Source organism: Myotis davidii, unplaced genomic scaffold (assembly GCF_000327345.1).
Source record: "Myotis davidii unplaced genomic scaffold, ASM32734v1 scaffold497, whole genome shotgun sequence".
NCBI lineage: Eukaryota > Metazoa > Chordata > Mammalia > Chiroptera > Vespertilionidae > Myotis > Myotis davidii.
Window position 1 is genome coordinate 3,611,001 of NW_006288434.1, and position 8,950 is coordinate 3,619,950.

General features: G+C 46.4%; 1 protein-coding gene across 1 annotated transcript in view; it reads left to right on the plus strand.

Annotated features, from left to right (window-relative positions):
* ZNF706 (zinc finger protein 706) overlaps window positions 1–8,674 on the plus strand; it is a 31,832-nt gene extending 23,158 nt beyond the window's left edge. Inside the window, exon 3 of the mRNA XM_015561733.1 lies at window positions 8,473–8,674. The gene's annotated coding sequence lies outside the window, so the exon portion shown is untranslated. The remainder of the gene's footprint in view (window positions 1–8,472) is intronic.
* Window positions 8,675–8,950: the final 276 nt, after the last annotated feature.

An 8,950-nucleotide genomic window follows, 5' to 3' on the forward strand; every position in this document is an offset into this window, starting at 1 on the left:
AACAGTGCAGAGAGCATGGCTTTGTCAGCGTCTGTTTCTCTGGTCCAGGACCAGGCATTTCCTTTGAGTCTGCCGGTCAAGCGCAGACCTGAACTCTGAGGCAGCCCTGGTGTGTCATGTCTCACACGTTCGCACCCAGCACTGAAAAGCTCTACTCTGAACACACTAACCTGTGCTCAAGCTGCCGACACACATGCCACATGGTCACGTGCCACTGGCTGAGGCTGCAGGACATTAGGATCCTTGGGGCTTACAGCCTGAACATTCCTTTTTATCCACCAAAGCTGCAGCCTAATTTATTGGACAATAGGCAAGGTTGCCTATGGAATAAGGCCTTAAAAATGTAATCCTTTTCTAGTGATTAGATCTGCAGCGATCCTCAGTTCTGCACATAGAAAAATACAGATGCTCAGTCCCCACCACAGCCAGACCAATTCAGTCGGATCGCTGGAGAGGGGCCCAGGCATGGCTTGGGTTGTTTTTTGTTTGTTTGTTTTTTCTGTTTTGTTTTGAGCTTTCTAAATTGCCTAAGCTGCCTGATGTGCAGCCAGGGTGGAGAACCTCTACTGTTTAAACACTAGAAATATTTCACTTTTTAAAAGGCTCCATTCTATGTGATACCTAGTTCTTTTCAAAGAAAAAAAAATTCCTTTCCACTTCTCTATCAAAATTAGAAAAGATGAAACAAACATGGTTAAAAGAACATTCTCTATAGGTAGCTGTACAGTGTACTTATGCCTCGAGGCCCTAAATGCTTACCTTCAGAACACTGAAAAGACTTGCACATGTAACTGAATAGCCCTAGGTTCGTGCAGCTCATGAGACATGAGAATGGCCAAAGGGCAGGAAACAAGGAAATGTCAACCTGTTGTCCAAAAGGTGACTCATGGACAGTACAAGCCAGTAAGCTTGAATTCGTTTCCTGGAAAAACCACAGAATTCCAAATTTTAAAAAAAAAAATCTGTGAGGCTTCCAAAAGGAATCAGTAAGGTGGGAAGACCTTTCCTGTTTGGGTAGATGGCGTGGGGGGAGGAGGGGGCGCGCTGGTGATGGGGTCCTCCCTCCATCTATCCAGATCACACAGAATCTCACGTTCTATCCACAGGATGGCTAGTCCTCTTTCTAGTTCTAAGATTCTTCGAAAGCTCCAGTTGTAAACCTCTTTATCATGGAAGTGGATTTTAATATAAAGAATATTGTCCCAAGGGATGCTATACTCCAGCCCAGGAATATATATGTGTGGGGAGGGGGGGAGGGGGCGGACAGCCGGACACAGATTCTCCCACATTACTTCTCTCCAAAGCTCTCCCTCTCCCCAGACGCTGTGAAACCAGATGCAACAGACTTGCTTTGGTCCATTGGTCTCTCAGTCCAACCTCAGCTGCTGTTTTCATCTTTAACCTTCGTTGCCTCACTTGTGCTCAGTTCTTATCCAGATAACATAACAGAATCATTTCACAGAGCTGGCCTGGCCTTTCTTCCCTGCGGACGGCCGAGGCCCAGGCTGCGGCCACGCTGTGTGCATCCATGTTCTCTGTCCGGCACGTTCCCCAGGCAGACTCTCAGTGCCTTCTGGAGACGCCCCTGAAGACTGCATTGGAGGAGGTCAGCTTCCCAAAGACTCCTCTGCAGAAAAATCCCATGTGTATCCCTTCCTAAGCCCAGTTTTCCAGTCACATGAATTTTGTGGAGTATTTTTGGAGAAAACCAGATATACTGAGGAACTGCTGGGTAGGTCCTTTACAAACGCCTTTACCCCAGATGTAGACAAAGTTACATTTATTCTTGGCATATAAATCATCAGAATAAGAAGGTAACATTGAGTCAAGAAGGTGCTTTTGTTCAACTGCATCTAACAGAGACCCTCAGCTGAAGCACTGTTGAGGCTTGTCTCCCTCTCCCCTAAAAGTCTGAAGGTCTGCTTCTTAGGACTGGTGCAGTGTCTGCACGGGGTCAGGGACCCCGGCTCCTCACTGCTTTGTTATCCATCAGGGAGGGCCCAGGTGGCCCACTGCACCCACATGCAGGCAGGAGAGAGGCAGGGCACGGCCTCCGCCCAGAGGCAGCACCCAGTCCTTAGACACACGCACGCACGCACGAGCTCTAGCCACTCCAGCTGGGGAGTGTCTTTATTTTGGGCAACCAGTGAAAACATTCTGTGAAGAGAACAGACAAGGGGAAAGACAAGTAGTCTCTCTAGCGTACTCCTGGAAAAGAAGCCATTTCAGAGGGGGGAGGAGCAGGAATCCTGACATCTGGCTGAAGGTCTCTGAGTCACAGCCAAGGCGTGTGCCCTCCCCGCTCCTCCTGTAGAGGGAACACTCCACTATCACCAGGCGGGCGCTCCTCCGCTCCTCCCCGGACTCGCCCTGGGGTGTGAGGTGGCCTTGAGGTCAGCAGTCTCTGACCCACCGTCAGAGCCAGCCCACGGCCTCGCTGAGACATCACGGAAACCACAAGCCTGGACTGGGAAGTGGTCAGAAACCAGGGAAGATTCTCCCAGCACCCAAGCTAATTAGGAGGAGGCCCTGCTTTCCACCTGCCTCGTCCATATGTGCACATCCGTCCATATGTGCACATCCGTTCTCGTCAGTACATGCCTCGCCCGCCACACAAGCGTTTTCCATCAGTTCCTGGGCGCTGCGCTTCCAGCACTCTCTCCGAAGTGCTCCTTTCCTTACTCCGCCAGCTGCTTAAAACAGTTGTCTCAAGCATTTGAACAAACCCACATACACTCCCCTCCCATGCTTTTGTTGTTGTTTAAACAAAGAGAATGCTGCTTTCTGTGTGTGTTTTTTGAAAAAAGCCAGAGAGCCCTGACCAGTTTGGCTCAGTGGCTAGAGTGTCGGCCTGTGGACTGAAGAGTCCCAGGTTGGATTCTGGTCAAAGGGCATGTACCTTGGTTGCGGGCACATCCCCAGAAGGGGGTGTGCAGGAGGCAGCTGATGGATGTTTCTAACTCTCTAACCCTCTTCTTTCCTCTCTGTAAAAAATCAATAAAAATATTTATTTTTTAAAAAGCCAGAGACTTGTCCGACTGGCTCAGTTGGTTGTAGCATTGTCCCATGCACCAGAAGTTCTTGGGTTTGATTCATTCTCTCTCCTCTCCCCTCCCCTCCCCTCTCCTCCTCTCTCCCTGCCTCCATCTCTAAAAAAGAATTGCAGAATATGTTAAGTTCACTTGCCACACTGAAATTCACTGATTAGCAGAATTAAGCTTCTCCCTTCCCTTTCCAACCCCTTAAAAAAAAAAAGCCAGAGCCGGCTCTGTCCTTCAGGGCCACATGGCAGATCTAAAATCACACCCTCTTTCTACCTGTGCGGAGCTTAATTAGTTTAGGTGGGAGTCTGTGCCAAGGAACGCCCGGTCGGTCTCCCAGGCGCAATCTGCCGCGCAGAGCTCTCCCCAATGCGATTCCAAACTGAATGCTGCTTGCAGTTGTGATACCAACTGTGCATTATTGGACAACAGCTCTGCCTCACACCGCAGAAGGAAACAAATAATATGACCCTCATTTTGGCAATATTATTAAACTGAGGCTTGAGGAGTTAAGTCTCTGAGAATGAACTAAAACTGGGTCCAATCTCTCGGTGTTGCTAATGTAAGATGTGAAAAGAATGGGTATGTGTATGGTTAAGAGAATGGACATCTATATTTAACAATGTGCCAAATGTTCTTTTCTTCTTGCCACCGTCCAAGATTGTCCTAAACTTTGATTTGATAGAATTATTTTTCACATTCCCTTGGAATTCTTTCCTGCCTCTGGGTTTTTTGCTCTGAGGTAAAGATTGGGAGTGCAGATCTTTCTTACATAATCTTTAGGTCTTATGTTTCTGTTCTCTACCTGAAGATTCGTAATACCACTTTGATTCTACCCCTGTAAAGAAAAAACAATCTCTCATTCCTGCGACACAAAAATCAGGTACTTAAGATTAAAGAGGTTGTACATAAATATTGCTTACCCAGAAGCCTTCTGAATATTTCATTTCTAACAGAAATGCTCAACGTTTTAAAGCAACCTCTCCATTATAAAACAATTTGAAAAGGAAAAAAAAAATCCCACGAGGGTAACAAGGGCTGGGTTTTTTGTTTTTTGTAGGAAAAGGTGGTTTTCACAGAAAGTACTGCTATCAGTTTATAAGACTGCTAAAAAATAAATTTCTATTAAAATAGCCACGAGTCCAGTCATTGTTTTAAAGGTGCTTTAGGAGGGAGTAAATGTTCAGTACTTTTAACATGGATTAGCATGTATCTGGAGGAGCTTTTTAAAGAAAAAAATCACAAGTTTTATAAAATTGAAGAAACTGAAACTGTGTCATTTATAATGTAAAATTAATGCAGTTGAAATTTAATGGTTGACTCATCACTCCCACATTTGTATTTAGTTCTCTTGAGCTCATATGGTTTTCTTTAAAAATTGGTGATATCAGCTAAATGGGACTATTTCCCACTCCTACTCACTGAGAAAAGTGCTTTTGTGAACATGTCAGCTCTGTTCCATCACTGCATGCCATCACCGAGTGACACAGAAGCAGGCTGGCTGCTCACACGCCCGCACCAACATTAGCATATGTACATTAGCCCTCCACATATGTACAGTAAAGCCAGCGACCTTCTCTCTCCCTAAACCTGCTCAGCTCTGCTCTTTGCAGTCCAGTTAGGTTTCTTCAGCCTAAGCAGTTCCATCACTCCCTCCTGAGGCGTGCTTTCTAGTTACCTCTTCTGGACACATTCCACTGATACTTTCCAGTTCTAAGTACCCCTTTTATTCAAAGGGGACCCACCCCAAATGGGACTCCTCCAACTTGTTCCTCTGCTGTCATCCCACTGCTGCCCTCCCTGTCTCCCAGCCCTAAAAACTCAGTCACTTGGCCTCCCCTTCTTCCCTCCCAATCCAGCCTCCAAGCAGTTTCTCCCACACTCTCCCTCTTCCTATTTCCACAACTCAGTATTCTTCCTCTTGACTTGGAAATAGTCCCTTTGCAGGTTCGCTTGTCTGGTGTGTCCAGAAATGCTTGTCTAAATTCCAGTAGCTGTACACAGTCCAATTGCTGTTGGTTTACCCATACTTCCCCCACCCCCCGCCCGGACAAAGAAGCCACAGTCCTGGGTTGGGGTTCTGCTGCGCCTCTGCCAGCTGTGTCTTTACTAGTAGGTACATGATTTACCCTTTCCTGCGTGTAAGATGAAGATGTTGAGCAACACAGTCTCTAAAGAGATACCGCTAATTCTAAGGTGCTGTGTGTCTCTCCATTCCAATCTGCTTCCAGAGAAATCTTCCTGAAACACTGATCTGTTCTCTTTTTTTTTCCTGCAAAATCCTCCTGTTGCCCCTCCTTTCACATACTTCCTTAGCTTGGCACTCAGGCCCCAGACAGATTGGTGCTAAACACTCCAACCTGATCGTCCTATTGTCTTCAGGAGCCCACACTCAGCTACAGTGAATTCAGCTACTCCCTTTCTGGTACACTTGTGCCAAGCCTCCTACCTCTTTGTATCTGTGGCACCAAAAGCTTCTCCCTTGTCCTACAGGTGGAATACATGCCATGTCTTTGCAAGCTGCTTGAAAGCAGGGGATACTCTTTCATCATCCTTGTCTTCACACAACACTTCGCACTTAGGAGGCACGTGGTAAATGGCTGTTGTATAAATGTATTCGCCCAAAATTGCCCTAAAATCTTTGGACCTTCACATCATGGGTGTTCTTGGCTCACACTGGGCTTCCCATCAAATAAAACCCTTAAACCTTTTAAAGCACAGTCTTAACTAAGCAACTTATCTTCATCCTTTCCTTTTGTCCACTCTGAACTGATATTTAGAGCTTCATCCACATCCATTGTTCTTAACTGAATAGACCTTTTTGACTCTTGATGCTCTTGTCTAGTCTCCTGGCTGCCCACTGTGGTCCACAGGTGTGATGTGTACACTGACTGTTTCATTAAAGTTGTTGATGCAAATGTTGAACAGGAGGAAGACCAGTGGATTGCTTGATTGGCACCTCATTCTCTATCTTCTTATCTAGCAGTCTTTGGATATGTCATTTAACCACATGTCACTAGCTGCTCATTTTGTTTCAATTAATTGTGTACATAGACAGAATTGGAGAATATTCATTCATTGAACTCGCTATTGAGAACAGTCATATCCAAGGCAGTGTGCTGGGCTTTGTGTAATAAAAAGCAAGGGTTACAGTTAGGCCCCTGTCCTCTGAGCCACAAAGAGCAAATAAGGGCTTCCAATTGCATGGTCAGAGTGACTGCCCCAGTCCTCACCATGCTCAGCGGAGACCAAGGTGTACCACTCTGTCATTTTAAGGACATAACCAAGAAGTTGCTTACATTGCTTCTATTTATATCACATTGGCCTGACTTAGTCACATGACTACACCCAGGCTGAAAGGGAGTTTGGGAAATGTAGTCTTTTCACTGGTAACCCCATGCCCAACTAAACCTATTACTTTTGAAGAAGGAGGAACCTGATACTATTGGGAAAACAACTAAACAGTGAACCACAAGAGAAAAAGAAGAATTCCACATGAGAAGAAAAACTGTAAGAGAGGGAGATGATTGATTAATTATATCTCAGCAGAGTGGAAGTTACCAGGAGCATAGGTTTGGATTTAGCAGAACAAAATTAGAACTCTTGAAGAACAAGTGGGCTGTCTTGAGAATTAAAGTTCTCCACCTTTGAAAAGGATTTAGGGAATAGTTAGAAGAATTTACACTCAGAGGAAAGCTGGATAAAAGGTCAGCCTTGAAGACTGAATAGCTGTGTGATTGTGGGTGAAATAGAGAGAGGAAAGGTCAGGAGACAGGCAGCGTAAACTGCCAGGAAACAACACCAGCCCTGGTGTGAGGCAGAAGAGGTGGAAGCAGTCAGAATGGACTGGAAGGAATAGATGTCAGGGAATACAGAGCTTGGCTGTCCACGTGGGATGACAGGTGCGATGTGTGCCCTGTGCCCCTGGGGGTGAAACTGATTTATGTCTCTCTGAAGGTACCTAGGGGCAGGGAAAGTCAGGGAGCACATGAGCTTGGCCCTCTTAGAGATGCAGAAAGGTGGGCTCCAAGAGGCCCCTTCTTTGCGTGTCAGGTGTGGGCGTTACTGCATCTTCCCGAGCCCAGGGAAGGGAAGCCGGCCTCCCTGCGTAGAACAACGGGCATCATGAGGGGCTCTGCTCCTGGGGAAGGGGGTTCTTCATGAGCAAGTGCTTCTCTCACTCTGTCCTGATTCTTGCTTCTATTTAAACTCAAAGCATTGCCGAATTTTAAAATAATGTGGCCTGCTTTTCCCTGCTGCCCTTCCGTTCACCACAGGTATTTAATCTGTTTGTTCTGAAGAGGCAACTCTTCTCTGGATTTCTATGTGCTCTGATAGCAAATGTTTTGTGTCACAATAAAAATTATTCCTCCTGATGGATACCATGGTTGCTTTGTGCTCTGTCCAAGAACGTCATTTCACATCTGCTAAGTTGCAGCATTTCCCCCGCGAAGATTCCACGGGTGGCCAGTTTGTATTCCAAACCCAGGGAGTCAAAGTCTGGAGCTCCCCATGGCTGTTAGGGTCGTGTCTCAAGGGGCGGAGCCACAGAGCAACATTCTTCTTGAACAGCCCCTACGGACCCCTGGGAAAAGGGAAGGAGGCCTAAAAGGAAGGGCTTCCCCTGCAGTCCCTCTCTCCCCTGTGTATCTGAGGCACCTTGGTCTAGAAGGTGGAAGCACCAGTAGTGTTGGCACAATCACAGGAGCTTCCTTGTGTGGGGCGCTCGCTGTGTACCACGCCCTGGCTGAGGTCTTATGTGCATTATCTCCTTTACCCCTTGTAAGGGCCCTTTGAGACAGGTTTCTTCAAAGCTCTCATTTTATAGACAAGGAACTGAGCTCAGAGAGGTTAAGTGACTTGTGCAAGGTCACACAGGACTCAAACCTCACTCTGTTGGACTCCAGAGCCCAAGCTCTTAATCACTACACGGTACTCTTTAGATGGAGTTCACACTGGTGCAGCATAGACTGTGTCTCTGTCTCTCGGCATGTAAGCCACGACTGTTTCCAGGAGCTCAGTGAGAACCAGCAGAGCCCGAAGGGAGGTGGAGGGCATGGAAGAGAAGCTAGCTGGGGGAACACAGAGGCAATTCCAGCCTTCAGGTGCACCCAACTCACTCCATGGAAATTGAGTGGCATAGTGGTGAAGAGCACAGGCTCCGGAGGCACCTTGTGTGACCTTGGCCACGGCAGTAATCATTTCAATGCCATAGTCTTCCTCTTTTTCCAAGTAATGACTGCCAGTTTTTAGCTGGTCACATAGCCTTCCAAAATAAAGACTACAATTCCCAGCCTCCCTTGCAGTGATGTACAGCCATATAACTATGTCTGGCCAATGAGATATAAGCTGATGCTATAAGGTCACTTCCTGAAAAGGTCAGCTGGCATATACCATTTGCTCCTTTTTTCTCTTTTGTTTTTTCTTCCAGTCTTCTGCCTGGAAAGTGGATATGATGTCTGGTATCTAGCTGCCATTTTGGACATGAAGATGAGGGCAACACCCTAAGGATGGGAGAACTGTGAGCCGGAAGGTGCCTGTGTATCTAAAGACTTCATGAGCAAAGCCACCATACCAGTCCTTGACTACCTACTTCTGTACTTTCACATAAGAAAGGCATAAACAAAACAAAAGAAAAGAAAGGAATAAACAACTATCTTATTTAAGCCACTGTTATTTAGGGCCTTCATTGCTCATGGTTGAGCCTAATCCTTTTTTTTTTTAATCCTCACTTGAGGATATGTTTGTTTTTTATTCTTATTGATTTTAGAGAGAGGAAGGGAGAGGGATAGAGAGATCGAAATATCAATGGATGAGAGAGAAACATTGATCAGCTGCCTCCTGCACACCCTCTCCTGGGGATTGAGCCCACAACCCAGACATGTGCCCTGACCAGGATCAAACAGTGA